This window comes from Montipora capricornis, chromosome 4 (genome assembly GCF_036669925.1).
Source record: "Montipora capricornis isolate CH-2021 chromosome 4, ASM3666992v2, whole genome shotgun sequence".
NCBI classification, from domain to species: Eukaryota; Metazoa; Cnidaria; class Anthozoa; order Scleractinia; family Acroporidae; genus Montipora; species Montipora capricornis.
The window spans coordinates 45,696,188-45,710,713 of NC_090886.1; the positions used below are offsets into that span (position 1 = coordinate 45,696,188).

General features: G+C 38.4%; 1 protein-coding gene and 1 pseudogene across 2 annotated transcripts in view; both read left to right on the plus strand.

Annotated features, from left to right (window-relative positions):
• Positions 1–3,858: 3,858 nt before the first annotated feature.
• LOC138047107 (carbonic anhydrase 2-like) lies at positions 3,859–10,888 on the plus strand (annotated as a pseudogene).
• Positions 10,889–12,785: 1,897 nt separating this feature from the next.
• LOC138047106 (putative carbonic anhydrase 5) overlaps positions 12,786–14,526 on the plus strand; it is a 35,959-nt gene continuing 34,218 nt past the window's right edge. Inside the window, exon 1 of one of the 2 annotated variants that reach the window (XM_068893830.1) lies at positions 12,786–12,924. The gene's annotated coding sequence lies outside the window, so the exon portion shown is untranslated. The remainder of the gene's footprint in view (positions 12,925–14,526) is intronic. The other variant, XM_068893833.1, reaches the window with a different exon arrangement.

The following is a 14,526-nucleotide window of genomic DNA, read 5'->3' on the forward strand; positions in this document are numbered from 1 at the left end:
GAAAAGAACTGTGTTGGTTTGAGCATGTTCGTCGTTGCGGTGTGGTAGTGAAAATACAGGACTATAAACTTGGAGGGCCCAAGTTCGAGTACCGGTGAGTGCATAGTTCAGTTCCCTCTTTGTTCCCTTACTATGTTGTAATGTTGACACTCAATGGATAAGTGTATGAATACAGAAACCGATAAGAAACATTAGAAAGATGTGTTGAGATTCGTGAGACTGAGCTGGAGGGAAGGTGTAGGTTAGGGTTAGGGTTTTTTTTTTGGGGTGGGGGGGGGGGGGGGGCTGATAGCTGACTTAAACTAGGTAGAGTGCATATTCAGCCTTGGTAAAAACGGATTCAACCTGAGACCGGATTTCACCTACGACAGTTACACCTTACGCTCGCCTGACGACTGTATATCCACTAATCATCAGAGGATATAGAGTCGTCAGATTGCGTTGAGACTTCCAAGAATCGGCTAACAAGCAGAACAACACCACACCCTGATGACACACCTTGCCTGAGGACAATGACTTTCGAACTAACATTTCACAAACGACTGATCAACGTAGGTCTTCAAAGAAGACAGCCACTTGGAGAGCGACGTGAATAACACCTATATTAGGCCCACACTGAGTTATCTACTCGGCGATCCGCGATTGCATTATTAGTCTGAACAAAGGTCATCCCTTGATAAAAAATGATAAATGGCCCAGCATCGTATACAGAAATAGCTTGAAAAGCCTTAGTCTTTGGATTTTAGCTACAGATTCCAAACAGCTTGATAATCAGAGCGCCCAGAAAAAGTAGATGTAATGCTTTCTATGATCACATTTTATTGAATTTATCCATGGTTGACTTGAAAGAATGGACTACATCAAAATGGAACGATAGTAATGCACTTCCAAAACTGAACAACAATCATTGGTAAATGCTCACAAATTCAACCACAAATTGATTTAACAGGGTGAGAACTATTGTCACTTCAAATAGCCTAATTAAATAACGTAAAATGTTGCTCGCCATCTTATTCCGTTGTAAATAGAAAGATATTATCCACTACAAGGTTTTCTTCCATCTGCGAGATCAAGTAATCATCTTAAACATCGTATACAGTACCTAACAACACCGCAAGAAAGAAGCGACCACAACTTTATCTGCAGATTGCAAAGAATGGAAGAAAGTAGAAGAATTATATTACCGACAATATGACTGCGCTGTAGCGATTATGCCAATGACGTTAGGTTACAATTTCAGAAAGTACTGTTAACTTGAACAGCATAAACGATAGCGTCACCACACAAGTTTTGCTAGATAGCTTCCACGTACGTTGGCGGAATGTTAGGGTTTCTTGAGGCGAAAAGCTTTAAACAGTTTGAACTTTCCTCAGTTCGACAATTCGTACAAACAAGTTCCTTTGGACCCCATGCTACATGTCTCGGAGACTTCGTAAGCAGTGTCCGAATATAAAACGCAAGGTGTTCTGAACGAAATGACGCGATAATGCGTATTACATCAACGGTTCACTTTTTCCAATTACAGCAAGTTATTCAGTATCCACCATTTGTAAGTAAAGGTAAAAAATCTGCAGAGTAGCTGGTTGTCCAATAGTTACAGTTGCCGCGCTATCTTGAAAGGAGAAAGCATACTCTGTCTTTTTCTAAAGAAGACATCTAGACAGCAGAAATCTACATCAAATCATGTTGTTGTCACAATAGTTGTTTTGAATTACGCAAAACATCACGTATCTCTTGATTTAGTTGATGTCATCTCACGCTTGTTGCAACGTGAGGAGGCACACAAAATCTCCACGACTATCGGGAGTGACATCATTGGTAGATAAACTCGTCACATGACCAGCGCTTAGCTGTACATAGTTCAACTCGGAAAAAAATGTTTCCTTTTTCTCACACTTTCCCACATGTACGCTATGCGTTCCTATCTGGTTGCTCTGTTTGCGGTCTTGTTTTTAAGTGAGCGATTGAATTTCCCAGAAAGTTAACTCGATACAACGATTTACGTTGGGAAAATAACAATCTTTCACACTGAACAATAAAAAATTATCACGATATTGCTTCGTTATATTACACCTGTCAGTTAAAGAATTAAGAGGTTTCAAGAGACGAAACAAGTCTTATGTCTATATACGTCCTTCAATAATGACTTTATATTATTTTAGAACACAAAGTTTTTATATTTGCAATATCGGAGAAAAGAAATGCTTACTTGCCTAGAGACCGTGGGAGTCTTTTACAAGGAAGCGTCGATGTTAAATTGTTCCTTAAAGTTCGTTTTGAATGTTCATTGGTCCAAGAAAGTACCCATCGTAAAACTTTGTCAAAAAGACACCGAGTCTGTTATCAAGAGCGTGTAATTCATATAACTGCAGCTCATGCAATATCTTGCCAGTTTTCCATGCATCATGTGTATCAACTGGATATCATTTTGAGCAATGATGGTTTCGTTGGTGATTTTCGCGTTTTCTTCTTTGATTAAAAACCATGTTTTCAAACAGCAGAAAAAGCAGAAATGTCTTCAATTTTAAAACCTGCAGTTAGCAACAAAACACTCACATTCTTTTCAAACGCTCTCAACTCCGGCAACTCTTAGACGAGTTTAAACAATACTGGGTCATCTTTTCAGGCTTTTAATAATATACTAATACAGCCACGGGTTCTTGTTGGGTCCGGGGGAGTATGGTACACTCGAGCGAAATAGAGCTATTTGGAGGAATGACGCTAGTGTTGCTTTGAACTTGAACAGTCCGGAAGTCGAAGTTTAATAATAACTGTTTTTAGTTATTTTTGACTGATGGGGTTGCCACGAAATGGAATACCGTATTTGTCAATGTCCTGTCTTGGAGCAGCCATCTTCGCAGTTCAAATTCCCGAGGGTCGATTAAAAAAATGACCGAAAAAGGGTTCGCATAGTTCGCGATCGCTACGATACATAGATAATTGTAAACCTCTCTTTAAGTAGAAAATTATCCCCTGAAGGTCGAACTTAAAGTTAAAACAAATTTGCAATCATCATTAGTTTAATAAAATTCCATCAAGTTAAAACTATTCTACATTCCTTACAAGAAAGCTCTCGAAATGAGCTTTCAGACTCAGACTTAATTACACATGAAGAGCAGCGTTTACTGGGTCGAAATTAGCACCCGACCATAGCAACAGATAACCGTTTCACACTTGCTCAAAAGTCCCGGACCAAAAATGTTCACGACCATTTTGCGTGATGACTCATAGCGTCTCCCCCCGGAAAGTCTCTTTATGTTTGTTCCGCGCACGTTGACTGAAAACGCGATCTGTCAAGTGTTATGTTCGTCATAAATCAAAAAAAGACAGCTGGATATTTTGTATATTCGCAAAAACGCGATATCACGTGAGCAAATCGTCTAAGTTCGTTCAAAACTTCAATTTTGTATATTTGCTTGAAGATGCATGGCTCATTTTCGTACAATTAATTAGGTATCTTTTTTCAGATGTTTTGCCCAAAATCAACAATTGTGAGTACCTTTGTGATTGCCTGCGACAAACTCTACCCTTATTGCTGCTTACGACAGATTCGCGAGATAAATGTTGAAAAAATTAGTCATTTTCCGCAGGACGCCCACCGCGCAACGTCAGTGTTTGGTAGAAACAGAAAAACACAGACAAAAAGAAATCATAAATATCAAAATATTCCTTACTTAGAATATTGCGATATTGACAATATCACAGGAATCCTATCTTAGAACTCAGCGTATAAAAATCGCAAAACTTTCCAATTTTTTCAGTGCTCTCCGAGATCGCTTCGACCGCTGCTTAAAATTTTCCAGAAACTTCACGTTGCATAGTTCTAGATATTTTCCAGCGATCGCAGCGATCCTGACACTCAGAAATAATTGAAATTTCTGGTTCCTAGCTTCAGTTTTAACTTGTTAATTCAACTGGGAGATTATTTCTTCCTGTTTGCAGTCAAGCAGCACAGGTTTTCAAGGTATATCTTCAGAAAGAGACGTCTATAATTTCAAGGTAAAGTACGCATTTGTGGTAGATGTGATTAATTTTGTAGCTGGTATAAATAGCATGTGTACAATGGTTTCAAATCGTCAGTTGTGTACGTGTGATAAGTGTTTGTTGAGATTAAGGAATTTTGAGACGCCGGGACAATTATTTCTAACCATTGCACCTTCAACTTTTCCAGTTGTTCAACTTTCTTTCCGAATAGCTTGTGTCAATTAATTTAAAAGTTTGAAGTAAAAGGAAATCATAAAGCGATGACTATTTACTAAAAACTGGAAGATTGCGAGAAAACGCAAAGAAATTCAAAATATCGCGGTTTTTAAAAAAAGCCTCATGATTGCGGCTGCCTTAAGCTCGTATACTGCAATTTTTGCTAAAGTGTCTTATCAAGCAAAGAATAAATAACCGGCGATCAAAACCCAATTTGCTTTTACAATTTCGCAAATTAATAATTTGTTTCAAGTTGAGATTTTTTTTTCGTGAGGTAGCTGTTTTTTTCCGATGTGGATAATATTAGAATGTACCGGCGAACCAGCTACATTTAGACACTAAACAAAAAGAAACTGCGTCTTTTGTTGGTGACCTTTGTCACTTGATCGAAATGCTCAGTAGCTCAAATAGATCCTACGTCTAATGTTTTCCATTTAACTTTGCTAGTACACGATTTCTTGATGTTTATCGTGCACTCGGAGAGTAAACGATGGTCTTCAATGAACAATGAGAAACTAAGATAGATTCTTCGATTCTAAGCAAATGTTCTCCTTTCATTGTCAACGCCGTATTTTTTTTTTTTTCATTTCAGTTCTCAACGCAGTATACAGAAAGATGTATGCTCATATATATATTAGGCTGATTTAGCAACAGAACGGGTACGTCAGTGGCGACGGCGCGCGCAGAAAAAACACCAATGAGAATTTAGAATAGAGTAGACTCCACTCTTCTTCTCTATTCTAAATTCTCATTGGTAGTTTTGCTGCGCGCGACGTCGCCACTGACGTTCCCGTTCTGTTGCTAAATCAGCCTAATATATGCTCTGAACTTGGGGGTCCTGTGTTTCGGTACTTTTACACTCGGATATTGTTTAGTTTATCAACTTTCAATTCGCCTTAGCTGTGTTGACCTTTGTCTTAAAGTGCGGTTTTCCCGTTGAGCGCTGTTTCCTAAGGATTTAAACATACGCCATTCCTAGTTTCCCATCATTCCTGAAAGTAGTTTTGCGAGGCAACTGAAAAAGCATGAGTTTCTTCTGAACAACTTGAAGATTGACAATGCTGATCGAGTTCAATATGATACGGTTCAAAGTGCTTCTTTAAAATTCTAAACAAAGAGCAAGAACTTCATCTCTTATTCTTTTAATTTGGCTTAGATATTTCTCCCGTAAATTGAGTCTATTTGAATGTAGCAACAACCAGGTGCATTGACTTTTAGTTTCCTTTTCGCATCCTATGAGAAAATTAAACGCAAATCCATTGGCAATCTTGACACAATATAAATCATAGGTTGACGATGTTATAAGCAAGATTCTCGTTAGTGACCTTCTTCCATTTCGCATTTCCTGTTGTGTTCAGAGAGGAATGAAAGAAACTAAAACTGAAAGGAAAGTTTAAGAACGCTGGTGTTTACTGTACTTGCAGTCTCAGGCTTTTACGTCTGAGCTACAAGGCTCGTTAGCATGAAATCAGTAATCAAAAACTGAGGCGAATTCCTGCTTGGGCACAGGCTAATACGCTGACCTAAGAACCTGTCAAATGTTTCAAGAGATTTGTTTCTTCTATACGCACTCTTTGGATCTTCGGCGAAACAAGTTTCGTTCTTGTCTTCTCAGAAATAGTGTCTTGACCGAAAAGCCCAAATAAAAGAACTCATTAAAGGTTGATTAGATCAAGGTCTCATTTAAATATATTGGATAATATTGTTAAAATTACAACGTCTTTGATATTTTTTGTCTGACCATTTGTCGGATGGGTCGGTAATTTCTAGTGTTGAAGCTGAATACTTTTTTCTTTCTAAAGGGATTTATCCAATAGGAATGGATTACCAAAACGAATAAAAAGATTACCTCACGTCTTGCACCATGAAGCTAAAGCTACAAAATATTCTTTACAAAAATCCGCTCACCTTCTTAAGATGGAAAGATTTTTTAATTCTGTTACATAACATCACAAACAAGCATACGGTCATGTGTACTCACGAGATCTGATAACATTTCCCATTGCCTAACATAATCATGTGTCTTCACGTGCCGCAGAGAATATTGATTTCTGATAATTACATTCACGTGCATTGAGGACGTCAAGTGTTTATAACGTTGACTTTTATCAGCAATGATGTTGCATGCCCAATACAACCATCACGTGAACTGAGGATTTCACGTGCATTGAGGACCTTGAGTGTTTATTACCTTAACTTTTATCAGTAATCATGTGCAGTTCCCGATGCTACAAATACAGCCTTCATATGCATTGCAAACCTCACGTGTTAATTTTATCGGTAACGATGCGGGTGAAGTTGAAAAAGCTAGGGTGTTCCAAATACGTAGGGGTAGAGGGTGAAACCCACGTTGCCAGCTTTATCGCTGCCCTCCATGGCCAGTACTGAGTCATGTGGGAGTTAGTTCATGCACTAAACTAGATTTACGATTTGGATTACACTTTTCGTGTCGAACTTGATTCTGGAAAAGAGCTAATCCCATCATTTAGAGCGAGTTTCAATTGAGTGTCGTAAAACCAAAACCAAAGTAATTACTTTGATCAATCAAAAACGACTGAGACAATCCGGCAAACCAATCAAAACTCGAAGTAATTACACGTAGCCGACACAAAGCGCGGGAAAATGTGCACGCGTGAGCCACGATTGGTTTTGGTTCCGCTTCTGATTGGTTGAAAAAATGGCGCTAGAACTTTGAACCAATCACTGAGTGAAGTAATCATAAACCAACTGAGTAATTATCTAATTACTTTCGACACTCAATTGAAAACCGCTCTAACAGAGATAAGTTGCACTACGAAATTGCATAGAAAAATTGTAACCGATTGATATTACATGCCGACCTAATTGTAAAAAAAGAGCAAAATAATACTTGAACACTACTGATACTTCAATGTATGAATGCTCTGAACACTTGACAGAAAGAACCATAAACTGGGATTAGGTCGATAAGAGTTAACGAAGGAATAATTGATTTTATTAACGACCTGCTACAAGCCTTGTTGGTTTTTGTTGCTATTTTTCTACTGGAATTTTAGGGTCTTCCATAAGGCGTCGCGCTACTTAAAGCCGAATTTCTCTCATTCGCTTGAAACCATGGGGAAAAAAGACCAATGTTTCTAACGTCACTTGCCAGAATCCAACAAATTGATCATGCACGTATTGCTTGCCTATGCTAAGAGTCTGGTTTTGGCTTTTTTCCACAGCTAACATAGTCAATATGAACCACTTTCTTTTGGCCGCGGTTCTCAGTGTTTTTTTCGCATCATTTGCCGTTGGTAAGTAATTGAATGGCTTTTAAGTTTTCTAAGTGTCTGTTATAGTACACATCAGGTCTTAATTAAATTAAAAAGTTATACTCTTCCCGCCGCAAAAAAAACTGATGAACCTTCTCGATCCAGACAATTCAATTTCAAAAACTTAAAGATCTTATGTAACTCAAACTAAACAATTAGTTTTCCCAGTGGCCGATATTCAGTCTTCGACGACTCAACATTTTTTTATTTGCCGTAATATCTATTTTATTATATAGATACTGATGAAATACCAGGATTTCTCCTCGTGCTGAAAGTATCTCTCACGAGTGAGCGACGCTCACCCGGGAGAGATACTTTCAGCACTCGAAGATAAAATTCGTATCCCCAAGCGGCCATGTAATATCCTTTATATTAGTGAAATGCTTCTTTCTCGGGTTGCTCTCGGTATTATCCTGTTATCCTGTTAAATAAATCACGTTACAGTTTTAAAACAATCCTACATTAACAAATAGAAAATAAAAAGAAAAAAGTGGGAAAAAATGTTGACTAACATCGTCCTTTTTGTCTTCTTCTCCTTTAGCTCAATGGAGTTACAATCCAAATGCTTTAGATGGTGAGGATTACTTGTTCCAAATATATGAAATCCTTTTTCAAAAGCTTTGAAAAGTTAGGAAGCTTTATGACATTGCCGGTTATCTCTTTTGTTCCAGGTCCGAATAATTGGGAGGGAGCTTGCAGCACTGGCAAGAGACAATCACCAATTGACATCGAGACTGCAAAGGTATTTGTCGACAAAGAACTGGGTACCTTCACACTAAAAAACTACAACAAGACACTAAACAAGACTTTCACTGCTTCCAACAATGGCCATGCCCTGGAGATGGCCTTTCCTCCTAGAGTGTATAATGTGAGTGGTGGAGGATTGAATGGCGTTTATACAACAGTTCAATTTCATTTTCATTGGGGAGCTAACAACACAGTCGGATCAGAACACACGGTCAACGGAAAGGAATATGCAGCAGAGGTAAGTAAAACCATCCATTTTTAATTTTCTCGGCGAGTTGCACTAAGTCTTACGGGCAACTTTGCGATTGTCAAGAAGTCTCAGTTTTATACTTCACGCCCGGGGACTTCACGATGACACTCTCAAGCCTTTTTGCTCTTCACTGCATAAATAACGAAATCACATCTGTTTCCCAAGGCTCTATAACGAGAATACCCATTGCTATCTTTTAGTCATGTCGCACAACTATGTCACCAGAATATAAGTAAAATGTTTTGAACTCTTTTACAGTTGCACTTTGTCAGCTACAACACAAAATACTCCACCATTTTAGAAGCAATTGATAAACCCGATGGTCTTGCCGTTCTTGGTCTTTTGATTGAGGTAAGAATAGACTTTGATTGATGAGGATGATGATAGTTATAGCTTTCATTTCGGTGACATTAGAATCGAGTATAAAAGAGGTTAATAGATTATCTTCTTGTTTCAGGTTGGAGAACACAACAATACAGCGTTCTCATTCCTCGAAACTGCCAACAAGCTTACCAAGTCTTGTGAGTAGTAATATTGGTTTTCATAGTGATATGAAAGTTAAGTGCGTTTTACCGAAAGAATAGCTCAAATAAACAATACTAAAAGGTTTTTCTTCCCTACGGATATACCATATCAGTTGCTAGTTCATTGTAGACTAACGTGGTATCTTGTTCCGGCCTTCTTTACAGTCACCGAAGTGAACGACGTTCCAGCCTTTTCGTTTCACGATCTATTGCCTGCCGACAAGACTAAGTTCTTCCGGTACAATGGTTCTCTGACCACTCCTACCTGTCTGGAATCTGTCACGTGGACTGTTTTAACGACCATGTCTTCATATCGCAATATCAGGTACAGTCGTAGTAACAAAGGGCGAGGCATATCTACTGTATTATATATGTATATATTGTTTCGTAAGCTTGGCTCTACTTCAAGTTCAAAAGCGATGGCTGTGAAGTTTCCTTCACATAAAGTTAAAACATTTTAGTTTCTGTTCTTGGGCACTACGTGGAATCGAATCAAATGAAAGTTGTTGGGCTGTTTTTCAGTACCGGAATGGACATAGCGCATGGGTTTAAATCATGTACTGTTTTACACTCAGTTTCACGTTTGTCAGTGAAATCATCATAAATAATGCTACCTTTACACTTACCACAATCCGGAATCGATCAGTTAAAATTATTCCCATTAGGAATTGATAATCATCAAAGTTAAGCAGTTGCGGAAAAACCTGAAAAACTCATGGCCCAGTAATTGTCAGTTCAAAGTCCGAATAACTTTATCCGGTATATATATCACTATCTGACAGTTATAGTCTCTGCGAAGATTTCAGTACTTGCTCACGTAACCGATAACATGCACACTCCAAACACATCTAAGTAAGGGTGTGTACGAAAACCTTAACCCAAGTTTAACCTGGAGTAATTTTAATACTCTGGATAGTAACTTATCCACTGGGTAAAGTTATCTAACCTTTGAACAACTCAGTTGGGTCAGGCTTAAACGCGACTCGATCCCATGTGCTTGCGCTTGTGTTTCTTATCCACAAAAAGGTGAAGCGTAACATAGATTTGAAATGCGGACTCCATTAAATTATTCCTTATTAGAATGATCGTGGAATCCTCGCTTCAAACACAATTTATGAAGCTTCATGTATTCTCTCCTGTAAGAATTGATAAATTGGTCCTCCGCAACACGATCTTAAGTTATACTAAATCATGTTTACCACGTCTCTAAGAGTTGGAGACTTTGACTATTTAGAATCTATTTAGAATCTAAAGGAAGGAAGAAATGTGTCAGGCATTCCTGATTTTAGTTTATTTTTGTTGTCTTGTCAGTTGGATCTTTTGCGAAGTCTGGAAAAGAACGGCACTTTACCAGAATTTGGAAATTACCGTCCAGTGCAGCCACTCAACAACCGAATTGTCAAATCAAGTTTCCCACGCTCCGCAGACACCACCACCCCAACCCCATCACCTTGTGCTATTACCAAGACAGTCACCGCAACAGTCACCATCACGGCTAATGTCGCGGACACTAGTACTACCACGAATGAACCGACAGTAGCAATGGATTCTGGAGGCACCTCTGGTGTCACCATGGCCCTCGGTGTGTTCTTGTCGATGTTATCCGTGGCTGTTTTCTTGCATTAGTTCACAATCACCTGACAATCCTGGTATGCGTAGTTCACCAAATTACATTCTCGTTCCCAGAGCTGTTGGTTTTTTTTACCGACTCTACGCCATAGAACATGCGCAGAAAAGACAAGCTCTGGGGTCGGTAATGATCACACATCCACACCACGCGTAGTCGGGGAACAAGCACCTTCCACATAAATGAAAAAATTCGGAATCACATCTCTGAGAATCCTTCTTTATAGGCGGTGCCGTTGCTATATACTTCCCTATAGTACTCAGTAGATTATTGACAAAATGCTATGTGTTCGGATTTGCTCGGGCCAGGCTTTCTTAGGAATCCTCGTGCCGACGAAGTTTTGACGAAACTAATGGTTGGATGGTGATGCTCTCATTTCTTTATTTTTAGATCTTGCATACTATCAATCGGAAATTTTTTAAGTGTGACTTCGAATGTGTGGCGAACGGTACTTGTTCCCCCGACTGAAACTATCACTAAATGAACTCACTTCCTTCACAACTTAAGCTTACGAGCGCGTTAACCGCCGTTATCATCATAGACTCACAAGCATTGTGCCATCATATAGTAAATAAATCACCAGGTGCACCACAAAGAAGAAAACGCGAAACCATGAGGAACTTTGTTTATGCGTACGTTCTCACTCTAGGCATAAGCATAAGTTCGAGATTTTGCTTAGTTCCTAGTGATACACTGCGGCGCTGAATTATCCACCTTAGCTAGTGAGTGCTTCTTTGACTTATGGTTTCGCCGTTTCAGTACTATCTTTTCTTTAAACCCATTTTGACTCGCTAGTTTTCATTGCCATACTTCAGATAAGTTCAAGTTTTTGTGAAATTACTGCATAATCATTTATTAATCGTAACATAATCAGTAATTAACATAATAGTAGCACATAATTCAGGGGCACCCAACGAATCTGTTCCTCACTTTATCTGTTCCCCAGACGAATCTTGCTGGCTGGCAAAAATACAGGTGTTTCGATCAGCTGGCTGGGAAATTTTGTTATTGATAGAGGTTTTGCCTGGGAATTACTGACTTTTTCTAGCATTTCAACCCGAGCTGGCTATAGAAACTCTGAAGACTGAGGACGACTAAAAAAAAAAAAAAAAAAAACCCCTTTCCTCTCCCAGAGAGTAGTAACAAACATACGACGGCTGGTCAGAGTGATTGCGCTTGCGGAAAAAACCTGTTTTGTCCCGGGTTTGCCGCTTTTGTTTGGTCGTTTCGGATCGAGGGATTTGAAAGCGCGCGGAATTCCTGGCTGGGAAATAAATTTGATCAGCTGGCTAGGAAACCAACCAATTTTATCTAGCTGGCTGGGAAATTTCTTGTGTGTCTTGCTGGGAAAAAGGAACAGATAATGTTTTCCCAGCAACACTGAAAAACACCTGAAAATGCCTTAATAACATTTATTTTCATTAACTGGGGTGTAATAATACATTTTACAACAAATTGGTCGTTGGGTGCCCCTGATAATTAACCGTCAACGACATAATCATCTAACGCCAACGTACTTTGCGTCTGGTCTCAAAGGTCGTTTAATTGTTGGGTTTTATGCCACAGATATGAAATATCGTTAGATTTTACACTCGTTTGGTAATTGCTTGGGCACCATCCACTTGGATTTCTGAAGCCCCTTAAGTGAAACACTAAGTTTTTTTCTTTCACAATTTAGACTTTGGTGATATTCTAAACTGTACAGTTAATATTATTTAAAGATAGATTCAGCGTGAGAACTGGGATATATCGGTAAGGGATTATGTATGTGCTGTAAATAGGGAGAAAAGTTATTTATCCAGGTGTTTATCTTATTTGTTCAGTAATATTTTGTAACAGGCGACCTTATGAGTAATGTTGCTATCAATAAGTGCTGTTGCTTGTAGCACCATTGTTGAACCATAAAAATCGTTTCAATAAACTTGTACTTTTAAGATGTAGTTTGTTTATTGCGTTGCGTCTCGCTTAGCGTCTCTTCGGCGCTAGACACGTTTTGGCTGCTTCACGGAGTTTGGACACAACACTGACAACATGATCTCTGACCTTGAATTGTGAGCTGTCGTTTCCCAGTCTAACAATGAAGGTACAATGAATTGTTGAACTCGATCTTAAATTACACGTCGATGCGGTGTAATCAAAGTCATCTGATCTCGAAAGGCATTAAATACTCTTCTATACTTTACTCACACACTGTAGCCTTATTATCCGCAGTGCAGATTGTGTCTCCTTCGGTGCAACTGATACTAACAAAGCTCGTGAAGCCCTCCGATATCAGATTTTCAGGTAAACCACTTGCGATTAATCATTATTCAAATCAGCGCTTCTTTTCCAACTCGTTTCTACTGTAGATGCGTGTTGGAACATATGTCCAGAATATATGCCACTGATCTCTTTCGGTTGTTACTAAATAATCTGAGATTGGGAGTGTATAGAAAAACCTAAAATAAGATCTCAGCTGATCACTTGTATTTTCGAGTGTTTTTTAAACATCTTACCGCGCATTTCTCTTCCGCCCTTACGGTGTGAATGGATATTGCTTTAAAAGACGAAAAGGAAGAGGAGGTGTGGTACAAAAGTGCATTCTTCCTAAGAATAATGGGGTGCGGCCCAGCTTTCCAGCTTTCGAAATATCATGAAATGTTCAGACCCTGGCAAAAGAGTTTAGAAATTAGATGCTTTTCTAGAATAAAATGTGAGGTTCCCTCACGAAGTTAGGACCTTCGAGTATTGAACAAAAGTCAGAGGTGTGGGGGAATCGTCTTCGCGGAACTTAATGTATCAAATGATGGAGAACTACACGACTTTACAGGCACTTTTGCGATACAAAAAATGGTTTTGTACAAAATAAGTCCATGTACTATTAAATATATGCAAGCGTGCAATCGTGATGGAATTTGATTTGTGAGTAACATGAATCCAACTTCTTCTGCCAATGAAATGTTGGCGCCATCTCTGTAAATAATAATAATAACAATAATAATAACAAAAATAATAACAAAAATAATAAGAGGAAGAAGAAGAATAATAATAATAACAACAAAATTGGTTCTTTTTAGTGCATTTCTATATCCCAATGCGCTTTAGATCATGATAAAAAAAATAGCCTATGCGACACATGATACATTAAACTTAAGCATAAAAATCAATAGAAAAATGTTCTAAATCGTTCTCTCCCGTTGCGATGCGAGAACAGAAAGAGTATTTCCTAGGATAACTAATAATATAGGTTACATGAGAGTGAATGATCAAACCTTTATTCTGTTCTGTTAGTCTGTCGGACTGTCAACACAAGACACTCCTTTCATTATGTAATTTCTTTAGTTAAACAATTAAGATTTCAAGTGTATTTGGTTAGGCACTGAGTTACGTAACCATGGAATTTATCGACTGAAACCACAAAAAATCTTAATATTCAAATGAAAGCGTTTTTAAAAAAAAGTAATCACGTTTCACTGTTTGTTTTTGAAAAAATCAAAAAGGGTTTTTAAGGATCAAACAGATGACTTTAGAAAGAGCTTCGAACCAAAAACCCATCTTGAATGGGTGCACAAAAAAGATGTTCTCTCACGATAACCATGCCAATCTCTTTTCTGTTGTCTCGGGTTCTTTTGTTCTTTGTCCACTTTGGCAATATTCGATTTTTACTCTTTAGTCTTTTGAAGCGAAGCTATAGTTTTTTTTAAGTTCCTTGTCCTTGTATCACGTGATGTTAAGAAACTTTCGACTTCGTTCAAACTGTTACAAAAGCAGCACTCAGTGTAACATTTAGTCACACAGTGGACAAATATTAAAAAAGGAAAATGACACGATTACACCTGAAACTAAATACCTAAGGCGAATTGGCCACGAGGTTACCAAATGTTCGAAAAGGCCATTAATAATAAA